This window comes from Melanostigma gelatinosum, assembly GCF_949748355.1.
Source record: "Melanostigma gelatinosum genome assembly, chromosome: 17".
NCBI classification, from domain to species: Eukaryota; Metazoa; Chordata; class Actinopteri; order Perciformes; family Zoarcidae; genus Melanostigma; species Melanostigma gelatinosum.
In genome coordinates, this window is record NC_136650.1 from 6,100,054 (window position 1) to 6,119,274 (window position 19,221).

General features: G+C 44.5%; 1 protein-coding gene across 1 annotated transcript in view; it reads right to left on the reverse strand.

The window, feature by feature from the left end:
- Positions 1–19,221, reverse strand: part of hivep1 (HIVEP zinc finger 1) — a gene marked incomplete at its 5' end in the record, with an annotated part of 47,368 nt that overhangs the window by 13,340 nt on the left and 14,807 nt on the right. The gene's annotated exons all lie outside the window — the stretch shown is intronic.

Consider the following 19,221-nt stretch of genomic DNA (forward strand, 5'->3'; position numbering starts at 1 on the left):
TTGTTTTTCTTATTATTTGAGGGAAATCTGAAGCTTTTTTGTTGTTGCATTTTCTGCAGTAATCGGTTTGTGCAGCAACGTGTGGATGTGCAAAGGGCCCAAAAGCAATGAAATGAGTTCAAACCAATCTGCTTTTCTGTGTGCGTAAAGAGTAAAAACAGAAAACTGTGAGCATTTCACATGTTGGTACTCGATGGAAAAATAAACCCTGTGCCCTGCACACGACATTACTGTGAGACGAATCCTCGAGGACCAATGGTAACTATTATTTTCCTAGATTGCACAGATGTTAATGGGAGGGTGAAGGAGGGCGTTCTTCTGTGGTTCCCAAAAATCGCAGCGCTATGCCGGGAACACGAGGAGGAGGAGGAGGAGGAGGGACACGAGCGAGCCACAGAAGAGGTCAGTGGATTATGTCATTGTGTGTGTGTGTGTGTGTGCGCGCGTGTGCGTGTGTTACTAGAGTCACACCCTTCCCCATCTCCGTTTCTGTATCCCAGGCACACGCCACGGATTACATAACGCGTCCCCACCCCTCCCTGTGCTGCCGTGGAGCAAAACAAAGGCACCCTGCCAGCAGAAACACAGCAACCGAGGCTCACGAGGAGAGAGGGCAGAGCGTGTGTGTGTGTGTGTGTGTGTCTTTGACAGAGAGGTATGTGTTTGTGTGTCTGGATCTATTAACATATGAATGGCCATGTGAACGCCCTCCTACAGAAAGGAACCGGGTAGGTTGTGTTTTCCTGGCGGCGACACAGAGAGGATCCCGTAGCTTCCCTCACAGCTTCCTCGAGCAAACGGCTGTTATTGCAAAACCAATTTTGGATAATAAATGCGTATTTTTAGTGGTTACAAGATTTAGAGGTAGATTTCTTTTTGTGAGCAGACGCTTCATTGTTTGCGCCGCCCTGATACACGTGTCTCGTATTAGACTGCCCAACAGAAACCGCATTCGTGGTTGCGTATGGTAGGAGACCGTATGGGGAAGCTGTTGAAGACCGGGTTGCATTTCTTACATAACAAGCCGCAGCGAAGACCCCTCGTGCTGAATGAAGTGAAGCTCTGGAGCACGGAGAAGATATATCAGTGGAAAGGGACGAGGCAGCGCTGGCCTCAAAAGATATTCCATGCACAGCGCCCGAGTTATTAAGACAGCAGGGAATGATTACAGGGTCGTTCATATTTCCCTCATTATGGCTGTTGGGGTTGCCGAGGTGGTGACATTGCACTACTTGTTTTACTGTGAGGCTTCAAGACCGTCATCATGCCGGCTGAAAATCTGTGTAATTGTCAAGTAACTGCAGGGAAAACAATGGGACATACACACACACACACACACACACACACACACACACATGCTGCCGGTGATGAAAACCAGAGCACGTTAATGAAAACATGAAACTCGAAAATCTGTGGGGAGACACAGTTTGAGGGTTCTAAACACACAAAGAGGACCTTAAGACCGACTGTGTGGTCTGAAAGAAAACAGAAGGAAATTAACAATACTGTGCTTTACATTCTGCAGACAGAGTCACGCTGTAATTCTTTGTTGTTCAAGCCAATAAATGTCAATTCAAAATGAAAATTCACCAAGAATCTGCAAAGCACATTGAGGTTGTTTTTTTTTTCAAGTGGGCTGTAAGCAAAGAGCATGTGAAGCATCTGACCGTCCTTCATAGTTCAGTAGTGATGAGTCGATACACTTGAACATGTGGCTGTGATATTACATCTTCATCCACAGCTGACACGTCTTGTTTAGCCATCTTTCCCTCCTTTAACTACCCGCTGAACTCCCTGATAACTCTCCTAACGCGGCCCCGCAAATGTGGGGCCGGTGTGGCCGATCACATCTGAAATGCAGAGCGAGGTTTGGGGACTTGTGATCTTCGATGCGAGCAACGGCGGGAGGCGGCGGGAGGCAATTTAAATTAAGCGGGAGTTTGTGGGCCTCCTCCATGGTCGCTGTCATGACAACCGCAAAATCTTTAATGCAACACCCCCCCACCCCCTCCCAGCATCTTCCAGCCCGCTCCTCTTTCTGCGCTGTCGACTGGGAAATGTGATTATTTGCGCCCGGAGGGGCCACAGTGAAAACCGTGCACTCTCGTCAGTCCCGACGCCCGCCTGATGTTAATTCACAGCCCGTCAGCTGTGTGTGTGTGTGTGTGTGTGGGGGGGCCATCTCAACTCCATTAAGACCCAATAACCTCCTGTGTGGAGCTAGACCCCCGTCTCATGAATAACAATGTTACATTACAGCAAAGTGCCAACCTCCACCCACACGGAGCAGCCACGGCACAACTGCACCAGACCCCCCACCACCAATGGTCCCCTTCTGCCTGTTGGCCAACAAATAACCACCAGGCTCCACACGCCGCCGCCGCCGCCGCCCCCCCCCCCATCACTGCCAGCCTGCAGCACATCCATATTTTGCTCGACAGCCTGCCCTGCTGGGCCTCCGCATGCCAAATGGCGGGCATCAACGGCAGCTTTTCACCGAGTCCATATGCACGGCGTTCACGTCTTTCACATGGCCCCGGCGGCTCGGCTCTCCCTATATGTAAGATCTGCGTGTGGGGCGGAGGGGACAAGTTGTTTTGCGAAAGAAACAGCATCTGTGAGGGTTTCGGAGTCATCAGTATGCGTGACACCCCACCAGGACACCAGCAACAAGCCAGAGCAATGCCAGTAGGCAGGCGTCCACGAGCGATCATGATGTAAATGCTGCCGCAGATCCCTTTATCTCGCCACATTTCATATTTCAGGACCAAACGGCAGCGCGAGTGTGCGAAGGTGGGAGTCGTGCGCCTGCTAGTGTGAAGCAAACTGTCGATTCCAGACAACGTACAGCGATAGCAGATTGACCGCCAGCTGGATGTGGAAGCGCACAGTGTGGAAGCGCACAGTGTGGCAAAGCAAACAAATGTGGTGTTCGGAGAGAGGAAGAGGATGAGGAGGAGGAGATGCCTCAGCAGGCTGAAGATGACGAGATGGGAGTCGGCAGCTGCCCCCTTCTTCCCCGTCACTGTGTGGGAGGGAGATGGAGATTATGTAACTGGAGCACCTCCGCCAGCCCGCCGGACACGTCCCGGCCGCGTGCAGACGCGCACACACGCCAAACACACCCTCGCAGCGGCCGATGCCTTCCTGCAACGATCACAGACAGTTCTCAGTAAACAACGGCGGACGTGAACGTACAGCTGAGACGATAAGTAGATTATTCAGCACCTATTGTGATATTCCATCAATTGTTGAAGTCGTTTAAGCAGACATTCCCTGGTTACTGCGAGTCTTCGTCTTATGCGACAGTGAACCGATTATCTCTGTGGTTTCAGACTGCTGGTCGGATATAAATGACCTCGAGTGTGACTTCACCGTGCTCAGTTGCGTTAATTGCAACGGAGGTTTTGAAGCGTTTGTTCATACAGAACAAGCGATCTGAAGATCTCATGTTGAGCTCTGGGAACTTGTGATGGGCATTTTTATAGACCAACCAATCTATTAATTATAGTGCTATATGTATAATTACATCAGTATCACTCCCTGAAGAAAAATGCTAAACAGGCTTCATATGACAACAGCTCTATTATTAAACCTCTCCTCCTATTATAATCACACCAGCAGCTGGGCGATGCATGAGCTTAGCAGAATTCCCCGTCACCTTTCAAGGGAAGATTGTATTTTTGATTGTATTTTTGTTTCCCTCTCCTGCGGCCTGCGGGAGGAGACGCAGCCTTTCCGCCGCCCTGACCCACGCAACAAGCGTCCATAAGGGACACGGTCAGCATCCGACACGCCGTCTATCGTCACGGAAACGTCCGCACAGAGAGAGACGGCCTCGCGGGAGACGAGCCGGTCTGAAAGCAGAGCCCAGGCCGAGAGACTCACAAGTGCTACAGGAAGCGCTCGCAGACGATGATGCGGAGCGGAGGAATCCCCCTCCATCCCGAGAGTGTCCCGTTACCCTGCAGTCCATCATCATCATCAGCTGGCTCAGGAGGGGAGCACAAAGTGACTTCCCTCCCTCTCCTGCCTCACATTAGCCGGGCCGAGAGCCGGAGAGGCTCGCTCTATCGAATGCAATCGAAGCGAAAATGGACAGAGACGGAGAAGATGAAAGGTGGAGGCACAGATGGAGCAGGAACTCGAGCCTCGAGACGACCGGAATGTGCTCATAGTGGGGCTTAAAAGAGGACATTTGAAAACAAATGAATTTCTTACAGTTGTTATCATGTTCAAATGTTCAGCCTCCTCGCCTCCTCGTTTTCTGACAGCAATAAGATCTGCTGCAGCAAAATGGCTTCACGCGGGTTTGTTTTAGCTGGTTTCACTTGTTAAAGAACAGCTTCCAGACAGGTGAGCCAACAAAACAGTAGTTCATTTTGGCTATTTGAATAAAGTGACTGAAAGGTTAGGAAAGTATTTCATCCATTAGTAATTTATCAGGAAAAACCTCAAATATTTGCAGAACCCAAACCCACCTCATTTGAAGACATCGTCTCGGACTTTGTCTGGATAAAATGTTTCAAAATAATGAAAAATGCATTTTATAATTTCTCCAAGTCCAAAGAGCCATTATTAGATTTCCAAAATAGCTGTCAAATGTTGGACTTGCGCTGACAGGCTTTAAGGATTGTTGTTGATCGTTGGAGTCACACAAAGCTTGTTTTTGATGAATTATTAACGATCAATGACGGACATTCACTCTTTTGAATCTTTCATTTTAAAATGAATAATTTACCAAGGGACGTTTTATGAAGTCTGGTCTCATTTCTTTTTGACGTGTATAAAGAGAGAATCATAACAGAATGAAATATTCCGATGTTGTTTATGGAATAAAAACGTTTTAAACTGTATTTCATTGACATGTTCTTTTGGAGCTCCTTCTGCTCAGATATTTCACAATTAAGAAAATGAAAAACATACAAAGAATCACGATTATATTTAAGCGAGATACACGCAGGTATTGTACACCAATCATTGAGGGAGGGAGGGAGGCAGCGGTCGAGCCTCCCTCAACTGGTGGCGATGCTGAATGACAATGACGGAGCAGGTAAAAAAAAAAAAAAAAAAGAACACACCGCCCTGACTAGAGCTTCGGGCGGGCGACCTTAATAATGCACGTCCATAAAAAGAAGAAGAAATGCTGATCTTGTACACAAACAAGATGTTCAGCCATAAGCAGAAATGTGGATTTACTTGTTCCAGTTGACCGTTATTAAAGGACACATACTCATTACTCCTGCGCTCGCAATACATCGGGACAAGGCTGCAAACACGCAGTAAACAAATTAAATATTGATCTCACACACACACACACACACACACACACACACAGAGACAAAGACAGTGGTTTGGTATCTGTACAGCGCTGCTGCCCCCGCAGGACTCTGTAGGTGGAAGAAGCAGCAGACTGGAGGCCACTGATTATTGGGACTGCGTGGGCACCCTTGTGAAAAATTTATATAACGAGAACTCGGCTGGGTGGGTAGAAAAGTGCGCCTGTGTGTGTGTGTGTGTGTGTGTGGGGGGGGGGGGGGGTTAATGGTGCAGGCGGGGAGGAACGTGAATATTATTACCTCTTCCATCTTTTTCAGACCACACACACACACGCACACACACACTCCTCCCCCCCCCCCCCCCCCCCCAAAAAAAAGATTTGCCGGCACTAAAATAGACAAATTCACAAATTCAGTCTTGTGATTATTAAGATATCACAGCAGGAAAAAAATATATATTCTACAACATAAAATTCCTCCAATCTTTGTTTTTGTCATGTAAATTATTGGGTACGTTTTGCATTTCGAGCCTTTTAAAGATAATTCAAAGAAATTAAGGATGTAAAAATCCCTCTTCGGTTAAACTTGTCATAATTGGGGGAAAATTGCATCATGAGGGATAACGAGCCATAAAGTTTTGAAAACACAGATTTAGTCAACAAGGTGTCAGAAAAAGTCTAACATAATTTCCCAGAATCCAAGATGTTCAAAGTGTTTGTGTTTTATAGGACTAAACCGTACAAAAACACAAAAGATATTCAGTTAACTATCATATTCAGCAGTATTCAGATCCTTTACTTAAGTAAAAGTTCCAATACCACGTTGGAAAAATACTCTATTCCATGTAAAAGTCATGCATTATAAAGTAAAAATATTTATGTTATGCTATTATATATTATAGTATTAGAAGGCATTCATGTTTGAGCAGCATTTTACAGTCATTTTTAAATATTTGATATAGGGCAGTAACCAATGAGTATTGTCACTATAGACTCATCTGTAGATAGTTTCATAAATATTTTGGTTTGTAAAACATTACAAAATAATGAGAAATGCCCCCAAAGGATTCAATTGACTATAATTGAAGACGAAGAAACGCAGCAAATTGTAACATTTGAAGAGATATCGGTTATGAAAATAGCTGCAGATGAAATGTAGTGGACGACGTATAAAGTAGAGGACAAGGGAAGTCCCCAAGTGAAGTAAAGCACTACCTTTTCAGATAAGACGTGAAAACACTGAACTTCAGCAGCGAGTCCGCCTTCACACAAACACCTGCTTCTTTATTTCTGTCTTTCAGAGTCAAGAAGAAAAACAGGAAGTAAAACAAGCTGCATGGCAACCTTCATCCAGTCAGCGAGTTCCCCCTCTGGGTTGAGAGGTGCTGTGACATAGAACTAACCGAGCTCAGCGACTGACGGCCGGTCTGTGGACGGGCCTCGTGGGACAGGAAGCACATCTTAATTTTATTTTAGAGCCAAAAACTCATTTTGCACACATACAGTGAGCTCTGTGCGTCATCCGAAGAAGATGGAGGAGAAGAAGAGGAGGAGGAGGAGAAGGGGTCAGAACAATTTTACCACCCAAAAAAAATCTATTCTGTTTTGTTTTTCCTTTTGTTACTTTTCATATTACTTATCTCATATTTCTTTATTGTTGTAACTTGGATACTCTATGAAACTTGCTCAATACTACTTTTTTTATTTGTAATGTATTCATGTTTTTCATGTGTTTTTGTTTGTTTGACTGGTTTTAGAAATAAAATAAATAAATAAAAGATGAATTCTACAGTTCTATGACAGCTGGGTAATTCCATTTCCGGAGGAAGACAGTGGGATACGATAAAAAGCTCCACAACAGCCTCTGAATGGACTTTGAGGTGAGATTGTTTTCGCCAACTACTTCTTTCCAAAGACAAGAATGAACTTTCAAACTCCATTGAACTGAATATCTTTGGGGTTCCACCAACAAAACAAGCAATTTTAAAGCAATAGTTTGACATATTGGGAAACTTTCACGCGAGAGTTGGAAGAGAACATTGACCACTCTTGTATGTACAGAAAATGTAGAGCTACAGCCAGTTAGCTTAGCTTAGCATAAAGACTAGAAGACTGGTGAAAACAAGCTAGCGTGACTCCGTCCGGAGATATGAAAACACACCCGCCAGCAGCTCTAAAGCGCAGTAATTACCATGTTATATGTTGTTTGTTTTGTAGGACTGTTTATATTTGGGCGGGAGCCGTTGCCAGGCAACGAGCAGAGACTCCAGGAAGTAACTGGTCCCAATCGAGGCACTTTGTTTTCTGTACAGATTAAAGGAACAGGACATAACACGTTAATCAGTGAGTTTGCTGACTTTGTTACCTCTTGACAGCGCCAGGCTAGCCGTTTCTACCCGTTTCCAGTCTTTATGCTAAGCTAAGCTAATCGACTGCTGGCTCCAGCTTCACACTCGTGCGACTCTCGGCAATAAAGTGAATAAGTGGATTTCTCAAAATGTCAAACAATTCCTGAAATAGAAGTCACCTTGAAGAAAACTATTAATAGAATGTTCTTGAGAAAATAATTTGCAGATTCAACAACAATGAAAATAATTGTAAGTTGCAGCCTATTAATTAATAAACGATTTGCCCTGAGGTTGCCATACACAAAAGCTAAGCACTTAAAGGTGCAGGATCAGAGATCGGGAGCATTTCGATTGCCTCTCAACGGCTCTCAACATGTCGACGGTGAGACGCTGTCGGTCGGGACAGCGTTATGAGCTGTAACTGCCGTCTGAGAGCGGTGCAGAGCAGCGGCCTTGAGCTAACTACTGGTGCATGCTCACATGCACAAAAGCATGCAGGATCTCTGCTCAGGTAGACATCACTCAACTGTATCTTTACAAAGCAAACAGTTGTTCGCTGCTATATTGATGTTAAACACAACATCCACACAGGGAATGGAGGGCTTTACAGTAACAATTTACAGTAAAAATCAAACTTCGTCACAAATTAAACCCAGGGCTGACACGTCAGTCTGTTTTCGACGGAGCAGCCTGGCGCCCCGCAGGTCCTGTCAAATCAAAATTGAAAGCAGCGCTGCCCTCGGTTGAAAGAACTTGTTGGTTACCGCGGCGCCGCGGCTGAGTGGCAGCACAGCGACTGCTTCCTGTCTGTGTCGTTCACTTGGTCGAGAGCCTTTCTCACTCAGTTTGACGACAGCGGAGGTGTTCCGCTGTGGACTTTCATTAGATGTCAAAAAAACATCCCAAACAAACAGAACTACGTCTGACCTCACTCCCGACACCAACGTCCCCAATTCAGCGACTTCATGACGATAAATAATGCAGGATATGTCCGAGTGTTTCACAACAGTCTATCGGACAAAATGATCACGTCTTACCCTGCTGTTGTTTCATGGAACAACTACTCTGAAGCTCCTATTGTTCAGGAAGAAAAAAAAACAAACATGGAGAAAGAACAAGTGCACACAGACACACACTCACTCCAGTGTCAACACAAGTAGTCACAAGTCTGTGTTTCCGCCCTATCAGCTGTGACTCTGCAACGGGGCGGGGCGGTTTCCTACGAACAATGTGACGAGGAGGGGAATTCCTGTAAGGCTCAGCAAGAGGGGGGGAGGGGAGGGAGAGGGAGGGGAGGGCCTGCCCAGACAGAGCAGGCCGGGTGACGTCATTTAAACCGGCTTTGGCACCCTTCAGGGGATCCTGCTATCTCGCTCTCCGTCCCTCTTTCCGTTTGTGTCAGAGGGGGAGGAATTGAATGTGCCCTGCCAACTGCTGGTTGCCCAACAGCTCACTCACCGGGTGAGGAAGGCTTCTAACTCTCCTCCTACGGCTTCCCTTTCAATTCATTCTCAGCAAAGAGGTCGAATGGTAACTGTTGCGTTGTTTTGTTTTGCTTTCAGGGTGGCGGAAACACTTAAAAGGTGACCAACCGACACGTTATTAATCGAATGTCTGGTCAGATTCATGAACATGTTTATTTTGATCAGATAGTAATCTTGCCAAATTTAGGCACACACATATATGCGTGTATGTATATGTGTATATTTATATACATAAACATATACATACATAAGCAAGCAAAAGACATTTTTGACTGAAGGGGGACTTTAAGTTTGTAGTTGTGTAAAGCACATTGGACGTCCTATAGCGCTTCCCACGTCGGGCCTTAAAAGCAGCAAACTACTTGTGTTCTTGATCTCAACTGAAGAAATCTGCGAAAAACGGAGACACCCCGGAGCAATATTGTTCTTCTTTATAACTCCAAAGAAGAGAGATATGCAAGCGTGCGGGAGAAAAATAAACAGTCTGGTGACCGTGAAAACTGCAGAATCTTTGAAAGTTCAACAGTAAATTTAGCTACTCGGTTGAAGCTGGGGAGGGGGGGAGGGGGGGAATAGATAGATGACATAAGCATCTCTCTGAGTGAAGCTCGCCTGTACGTTTAACCTCACTGCACTGGAGGAATAAAAACAGGAAGCTCCCTCTGCTTTGTTTTTGGATTAGTCATTACGGGGAATTCTGAGGGTTTTACAGTTTTACCGCAAAAGAGGTTAAGAAAATCTGATGAATATTTACACATGGCCAGGGACAACAAACCGTGTGACCAAGCAGTTTCTGTAGTGTCATTGCCGGTGTACAGATGGTAAATACTTCACAGGCAAAGACTCCAGAATCAACAATCTCGCTCTGTAATTACACCGGCCAAAGCGACGGCATAGAGCTGGTGTTGGCGAAAAATAAGCACTGAGTCACTGAAACGGCCTCTACTGTTCTTAAAAATGATCTAAGGAGGGATCACTGAGCAAACGCTGCCCATGTAAGTGTTTGTGTCGGTGCGGGGGGGAGAGGGTGAGGATGCACCGCCTCCTCCCTTTGGGAACAATCCGAGTTAATGACAGCTGAGCCGGTGATAATGCAACAGAGCCTACATTAAGTAATCCAGCTAGTAACCTCCAATACTCTGTGCGTGCTGGATGTCCATTGGGTTAAAGATGTCCGCAAACGCACACGAACACAGTCAGTCAGTCTTCTGTTGCTAAAAAATGTCTCCACATACAACCAGACGCCCACGCTGACCCCTTCATACCCTGAATACCAAACTGAAACCAATCCACAACCACAGGGGGAAGGGGGGGGGGGGGGGATGAATAACAAAGCCCAATCGCAGAGTTAGACACTATTCAGAAAGCTCCCATCATAACCTTCTTTCACTGGGCTTCATCTCAAAGAGGAACACGTACAGAACCGCATTAAGCCGCACACAAAGGCCACAGTCACATGTCCCTTCGTTCATACGGAATGAGCAGATTTTTAGGCAAAAATACTTCAACTTTTATCAGAAGCAAAAAGTCAAACTGCAGTCTGAAACCAGCGTGTTTGAGATGCTTATACTTTGATTATTTCTATTCCATGCTACGTTAAACTTCTACTCCACTATATGTAAATCGTACATTGTAAAGTTAATTGAAGGTAAATGGTTACTTTTCAAATAAGGATTTCACAAAGAAACAGCTGCAACAGTAAAATGCTGTCAGTATAAAGTCTAATAATGTCTATATATATATATATATATATATATATATATATATATATATATATATATATATATATATATTTCAGTCCCAGGTGTACCGATACTTATGTTTCATAAGCAGCCTACATTGTAACTGATATGAATACTTGTTCCACAGCTGCTAACGTTCCAGAGAAGCCTGAACACGACCACTTACCATCAGAGACACATTTGTAGCTCACAGGCATTGACGCAACCGTGAGTCCAATCAGAGGAATCTCACACATATCTGGCCAATAAGTGTCATCCGGTTGACAGATGTTGCTCTTGAATCTCTGAATCGAATCACAGCGTCGTCCTCGCTACGGGAAGAGACACTATTGCAGCCGCCAAGCCGTCTAGGAAAAGAGACAACTCTTAATCAGATCTGGAGCTTATGAGGCTGAGCGCAGCAAGAGGCAGCGGGTGTAACAAAAGGCAGTGGGCCTGTACAGGAAATAAGGATCTCAACGGTACGCGAGGTCATTGATCATGTTCTAAAACAGCAGCGGTATCCTGCTCAGGATCAGCTTCTGTGTCTTGGCTGCCTCTCACCTACCCTCCTCTGTCTCCCTCCTCCTTTCTGCTGTTTCGACTGCAAAACAGCCGTCAGCCTCCCCATTGTTCATGGAAACATGTGGCACGTTGCCAGCATGAATTCCATTTTGATTTAATTCAAACAAATGTCCTTTTTCGTTCTTGTCTTGACTGTGGAATCAAGACATAATTCTTATTTCAGCCGGTTTAGAGCTTAAATCATTCATTCATTTGTCAAGAAGCTACTTTGATAGTCGATTCATCATTTTACAGTGTGGTGCATTATGGTTCTGCCATACAGCGTTATTACAATGTGTTTCTACTATACAGTGTTATTACAGTGTGTCACAGCATGTTATTACAGTGTGTCGTTAGTGTTTCTACTATACAGTGTTATTACAGTATGTTGTTATAGTGTTTCTGCCAAACAGTGTTATTACAGTGTGTTGTTACAGTGTGTTTCTACTATACAGTGTTATTACAGTGTGTTGTTACTGTGCGATTCTACTATACAGTGTTATTACAGTGTGTCACAGCGTGTTATTACAGTGTGTTGCTACAGTGTGTTTCCACTATACAGTGTTATTACAGTGTGTTGTTACTGTGTTTCTACTATACAGTGTTATTACAGTGTGTTACAGCATGTTATTACAGTGTGTTGCTACAGTGCGTTTCTACAATACAGTGTGTTACAGTGTGTTATTACAGTGTGTTGTTACTGTGTTTCTACTATACAGTGTTATTACAGTGTGTTGTTACAGTGTTTCTACGATACAGTGTTATTACAGTGTGTTGTTAGTGTTTCTACTATACAGTGTTATTACAGTGTGTTACAGCATGCTATTACAGTGTGTTGTTACTGTGTGTTTCTCCTATACAGTGTGTTGTTACTGTGTGATTCTACTATACAGTGTTATAACAGTGTGTCACAGCGTGTTATTACAGTGTGTTGCTACAGTGTGTTTCTACTATACAGTGTGTTTCCACTATACAGTGTTATTACAGTGTGTTGTTACTGTGTTTCTACTATACAGTGTTATTACAGTGTGTTACAGCATGTTATTAGTGTGTTGATACTGTGTGTTTCTCCTATACAGTGTGTTGTTACTGTGTGATTCTACTATACAGTGTTATTACAGTGTGTCACAGCGTGTTATTACAGTGTGTTGCTACAGTGCGTTTCTACAATACAGTGTGTTACAGTGTGTTATTACAGTGTGTTGTTACTGTGTTTCTACTATACAGTGTTATTACAGTGTGTTGTTACAGTGTTTCTACGATACAGTGTTATTATAGTGTGTTGTTAGTGTTTCTACTATACATTGTTATTACAGTGTGTTTAAGCATGCTATTACAGTGTGTTGTTACTGTGTGTTTCTCCTATACAGTGTGTTGTTACTGTGTGATTCTACTATACAGTGTTATTACAGTGTGTCACAGCGTGTTATTACAGTGTGTCACAGCGTGTTATTACAGTGTGTTGCTACAGTGTGTTTCTACTATACAGTGTGTTATTATAGTGTGTTACAGCATGTTATTACAGTGTGTTGTTACTGTGTTTCTCCTATACAGTGTGTTGTTACTGTGTGTTTCTACTATACAGTGTTATTACAGTGTGTCGCAGTGTGTTTCTACTATACAGTGTGTCACAGCATGTTATTACAGTATGTTGTTACTGTGTGTTTCTACTATACAGTGTTATTACAATGTGGTACAGCGTGTTATTACAGTGTGTTGCTACAGTGTGTTTCTACTATGCAGTGTTGTTACAGTGTGTCACAGCATGTTATTACAGCGTGTTATTACAGTGTGTTGTTACAGTGTGTTTCTGCCATACAGTGTTATATTAGCGTGTTGTCGCAGCGTGTTTCTGCCATACATTGTGAACAGTGTTTTGTTGCTGGGTGTTTCTGTCTTACAGTGTTGTTACAGTGTGTTTCTACCATGAAGTGCGTTGTTACAGTGTGCAGTTACAGTGTGTTAGTGTGCAGTTACGGTGTGTTGTTACAGTGTGCAGTTAGTGTGCAGTTACGGTGTGTTGTTAGTGCGCAGTTACGGTGTGTTGTTACAGTGTGCAGTTGGCTCGTCTGCAGAGACCAGTGGCCGTCTCTGCAGACTCCCACAGGGCTCTCCTGTAGCTGCTCTGAGGCTCTCTCTGGTTTCTCTCTCTGTGGATGCTGCCACACAACCATCTGCTTTTATAGCTCATTTAGCACATACACGCTCTCGTATGACTGCATGACTGGTACCGCATGTAAACACAGAGGGACATGTTTCAACAGTGGCCATAACAGACAGCCTTGTGTATGTCAGCCAGCGAAGCGTTGAGAGTCAGCAAATGTACCTTTTGAGGGATTTAACCTGGGAAAAAACAACCAAAATATCATTTTCTTTTTACAGAAAACCATCACCTAGCAATATTGCTTTTCACAGAAACGAGCCCGAGTGTGGTCCAAAAACTGTATGTGAGCCAATTGACTGTTAGCATCTTACAGTTACAGTTACTGTCATCCATATTACATATTAGGGCTGCAACTAACAATTATGTTCCTTGTCTCGCTTAATCAATTCATTGTTTGGTCAACAGTGTCAGTGAAAAATACCTTGCAGAATTGATGTATCCTGATGACTTGCTTTGGCCAATCTCCATTCCAAAACCCCCAAATCCATTGAGTTACTACCACATTAGAATCAAAGAAAAGCAGGTTTCGACTGTCTGTCGAACCACAAACATTCTGAATTACACAAACATAAAAGCAGCTTTTGACCTTTGATACGGTTCTGGTGGATACTGCCACAGCGTCTTCCTCTGTGGTGTTGTTGTTGCCACCCACCTCCACGGCATTCACTGCTGTTACTCTGTGCTTTCCTCTGCCATCAGCAGTAGGCAGGAGGTAACATTACATAACCACACACAGCTCGAGAGACATGGCGCTCCCTCACTGTCTCTTTGTGTTCCTCCTCCTCCTCCTCTAAATCCCCAATTTCCCCACCTTGTCTTCTTGTTCTCCTCCCTCTCTTCTGCCTCTTCCCATCATCATCAACCTCATCCCCCAATTTTCAAATGTTCTCCCTCGCAGTCTCTTTCCTGCCTCTGCTGCCCACTCCCTCTCCTCCGATACGATCACATCAGAGTTTAAAAACAGAACCAGGACGAGGAAACCAACAACACGTCTGCGTCTTACACAACCAAACTGCTCCACTCACATGTTCACATCTATACGAGCACAAAAATACCAATGCCTGTCCTAGTTAGAGCTGCAAGTAACTGTCATTTTCCTCATTGAATAAACATTTTGCCAATGCTTGCCCACATCACAACTTCCTATAGGAAGAGCCCAAGATAACCTCTTAAAATGGCTTTTGGGTTTTGTTTGACCAAAGATATTCAGTTTATTTAACTAAAGTGACAAATAGAAGAAGCTAAGTCTCACGCTTAAGGTGCTGGAACCATGACAAGCTGACTCATTAATCATCGAAACATTATCGTTTCCAAGATAATAATCAAGTTTCCAAACCAATTTCCAGAAAATCTACAACACCAAAATGACAATATATGCACATTTCCTTCTACGATAGCTGGTTATGTCAATATTGAGAGTTGGTTCATGGAGATAAACAGCTGGTGACTCTAATTATCCAATCTGCCATTAAACTATCAGAGAAGTAGAAGAGGATGCAGCTAGAATTAAAAGACAGGATGGAAATTTGGTCTTTGTTTCACGTACTACTTTGAGGAACATTGCGGCCTCCTTATTGCGCCACACAGATGTGATGATTTTGTCTCGTCACTGGATGTCTAAGTCATCTGCATCATGGACGTCAAAATGCCTGTTCACATTTCACCGATGTTTTTATCGATAGATCAACTTTTCCACCTCAGTTGAGCTAAAGCAAATTGAAACTATCCATAAAAAAAAAAAGAGCTTAATAAGTAAATGTGACAAACATTCCGCACCACTGGAGGTTAACGGAGGCCACTGCAGACTGGGGAGGGGGGGGGGGGGACGTTTCCAGGAGAGCTCATGAGATGACGCATTTAAAAGAGCGTAATGGAATTACGGCAGAATTTAATTGGAAAGCAAATTAACAAAAGGATGTTTGCAAATGAACGAACGGCTCGGTCAGGAGGCGTTCACGTAACGGCACTCATACTGACCTCATCGTGCTGCTCCTCTGTGATAGCTCCAGCTATACATGAAGCGGAGTGAGTCTGGTGCTCTCATGGTGCGTTGAGGAACAAGTCAGAAGTGTCTTAAGTTCAGCTCTGCTCTATCTCCGGGCTGAGACACCGGTTGCGTAACACCGGCAGCTCAGCCACTGACGGGGGGGGGGGGGGGGTAGGAGCCCTTCCGACCGAAGTCACACATCTCAGAGCAGATGTCAATAAGAAAGACGAGCAGCGGGAAATGTTCTGGTGTGGAATGCAATAATCAGATTTGACAAAAATAAAAAAAACAGCTTGAGGAACTTGTGTTCTTCGTTACTTTCAGATTATTTTCTGTTGAATTGAACCCGTAAAATAAGAACAGATGACACAGTTAGTTGGTTAATTGATCAGTCGACTATTTTGATATGCCTTTGACATTTCATGGTTCCAGCTTCTCAAATGTGAGGATTTTCTGCATTTTGCTTGTCTTACATTATAGTAAACTGAATATATATTTATATGCAACCTGTCCTTTTATATTGTCTTGCACAAGCAAAACTGAATAAAAAAAGCAATCTGAAGAAGTCACCTTAAGCTGTAAAACTTCTGACTTTGAAGACCCTCGTTTCTATTAATCGAGAAAACAAATTCTCAGATGAAACCCTGCAAAATAAGTGAAATATTGTGATCAATTTAAATACAATTCATCCCATCGCAGCAGGGTCAACATCTCATAAAAACAACAAACCACAAACAGCGAGGCTGGAAGGGAACATACAGAATAAAGGAGGAGAACTGTAACGATGTAAAATGACATGAGAGAAAGAGAAAACGAGGAGGAAGAGATGTCGTCACACAATGTGACTGAGCAAGCGAGCTCAGGCAGCACACAGTACCTGTTAGCAGGGAGAAGTCGAGCCAACCAAAGTGGACACTTTCTCAGAAAGAGTAGCTGCGGCTGCTGGTTCTCCCTCTCGGAGTGAAGTGTGCTTACGAGGGGGGGGGGGGGGGGGGCACCTGACATTCCCGACCCAGACAGAAAGACAGTCAGAGACTTCCCCAACTAATAACCGCTGACATTCCTCTGCCTCTGTCTCCCAGAGAAAAAGAAAGAAAGACAAATAAAACAAAAAAAAAGACAACAGCAGAGCGTGTGTCCTCGGTCTGTCCTCTCTCACTAACTGTGTCGCTGTGCTTTCACTTCTGGCTGCTTTTCTCCACTGTTAGTGTAACCACGCTTCTTCTTCCTCCTCCTCCTCCCTGCCTGCCTTTGTGTTCCTTCTCTTTCCCTCCTCCTCCTCCTCCTTTTTAAAAAACCAGGGAGGGATCTCTCTCTCTCTCTCTCTCTCTCTCTCTCTCTCTCTCTAGTACGGAGGATCTAAAAACAGTTTTTACGTTTCTGTTTGCACAGCGACTGTTTCCAGCCTTTATGCTATGCTAAGCTAAGCACCTTATTTTTGATCATCTTAAACTCTCAGAGAGAAAAAACAAATGCTGAACGAGCAATCACCAAAGTTGCTGTCGATTCATCTCTCTGTTCATATCAGCGCTACAGGTGAGGATGACTGTTTTCTTCATCGCTCACTCAACTGGACGGGGCTGATAACAACACACACACACACACACAGACTCACACACCGTCAGACACAATACCTGCACACACACACACTCACTGTTAGTCATGCCGAGCACATGGAAAAAATAAAAATAGTTCTAAACAATTCCCGGATTTCATTTTTACAAGACACACCTGAACCAGCGAATGAGTCACACATCAACGCCCTGCAGGTTCTCTCACACACGCGGTTTCACATGGCGGCAGCTTCCTTGTTATTTATTTTGATAAAGTGTGTGTTTGGAGGTAGCCGGCAGAATCAACGAGAATGCGAGGTCTAAAAATATCACTGGAGGATTGTTTTTCTTAAACTCGCGGCTCAGAATCCCCCAGAGTCTCTCCCGCCGTGAGGCATCGGGGAGCTCAGAACCCCCCCCCCCCCTCCCAACATCTCTTCCCATGGCAACAGCGGCTAAAGGAAGATCCTCCTCCTCCTCCTCCTCCTCCTCCTCCTCCTCCGAGGCATTTATATTTGACCGTGGCTGCAGAAACACTGCTGCTGCAGCACTGCTGAGCGGTTTTTGGTTAAAAAAAAGAGGCTGCTCCTCCAGTCAGCTGTTGGTTGGTTTGCTGGAGGCTTGATGTGACCCCATGACCCTGCTGAGGGGAGCGGAGTTGCCCATCGTCACCTTTTCAGGATATCTGCAGGATTCACCAACATGTTAGGACTTTTACGATCTTTGTAACACCACATGGTGAGATGTAACATACTTTGTAACTTCTAGAAGGGATATCTTCATTAATACAAAATGTTTCCTTCGATGTGTATTTGCTGTGGCTGAACATTAAAAGGTATTTTAGACACGTGGGTCAGGGTCGTGTGGGACGCCGACTCGTCACACCTGACCGCCGCTAGTCACTCCGCTCCTGCAGCAAGCCAGAAGGTGGCGGCCGACGACCTCCTGACCTCGCTCTAAATATAGGTGTGTGTGCCTACGTCTTTAAAATATTGACCCGACCTCGTCCGACCCTGCTCAACCTTTCCGATGACTGACACTCTGTTGTGGGGGGGGGGGGGGGGGGGGCTTTCAATCTTTCACCATCGACCCACCGGAGTCCACGAGGTCGTTGGGCAGCAAAGGACGAACTCCCCACCCCTCTGCTCCCCCCTCCCCTCTCCCTCCCCCCGACGGACACTTCGGGGCGTGCACCGCTCACTCCCTCCGTCATACTCCTCCTCCGCATACCTCACTGAGTCGATACCTAACTAAACACACACGGATGAAGCTTCGTTTTACTTCTTCCATTTGGTAGCCTTGAGAGACCTTAGTCTGTAAGTATGTCTGCATGAAAAGATGTACGAATATATATTATATTCGCTAATGCTAATCGCGGTGAGCATTTCCCCATTGGCCGTAATGTTAAAATTAGCTTAGAAGCTAGAGACATGTTATGATGTTCAGAGAAGAAGACAACTTTAGTACTGTTAAAAGCATCTTGCTGTTCAACGGGGACACCTGCGGCTTATAGACCGGTGCGGCTTATCTATGTACAAATTCTTCTCCTTTTTTTAATCAGCTGGTGCGGCCTATATACCGGTGCGCTCTGTAGTCCGAAAAGTACGGTATGGCTTTTTTTGGGGTCATTTGTTTACTGTTTAAGTCATTTATCAAGCAGACACAGCCTGACATTAGCTGGTTCCAGCTTCTCAAATGTGAAGATTTGTGACTTTTCTCAGTTTTATAACATTTTAAATTGATGATATGAGTTTTGGGACCGATGGTTGGACAAAATAAAACGTCTAAAGATGACACTTGGACTCTGGGAAACAATCGGGGGTATTTTTCACCTTTTTTCTGACAATTTAGAGAAAAACAAAGATTGATTAGTGAGGAATGGCACTAATATAAAAAAGACTCACAATGTGGATTGAGTATGGACCTTAAAGTCACAACATGGTTAGCTTAGCTTAGCATAAAAACTGGTAGCAAGGGGAAACAGCCAGCCTTGTTCTTTCCAAAACGCTTACAAACTTTTCTCCAACCAAACTAACACACGTCTTGTCTTTAAGTACAAGCCGACAAGATTTTATTTTTGTCGCGCCGCCATCACAAACTATGTCTCAGCAGTGTTGTACCA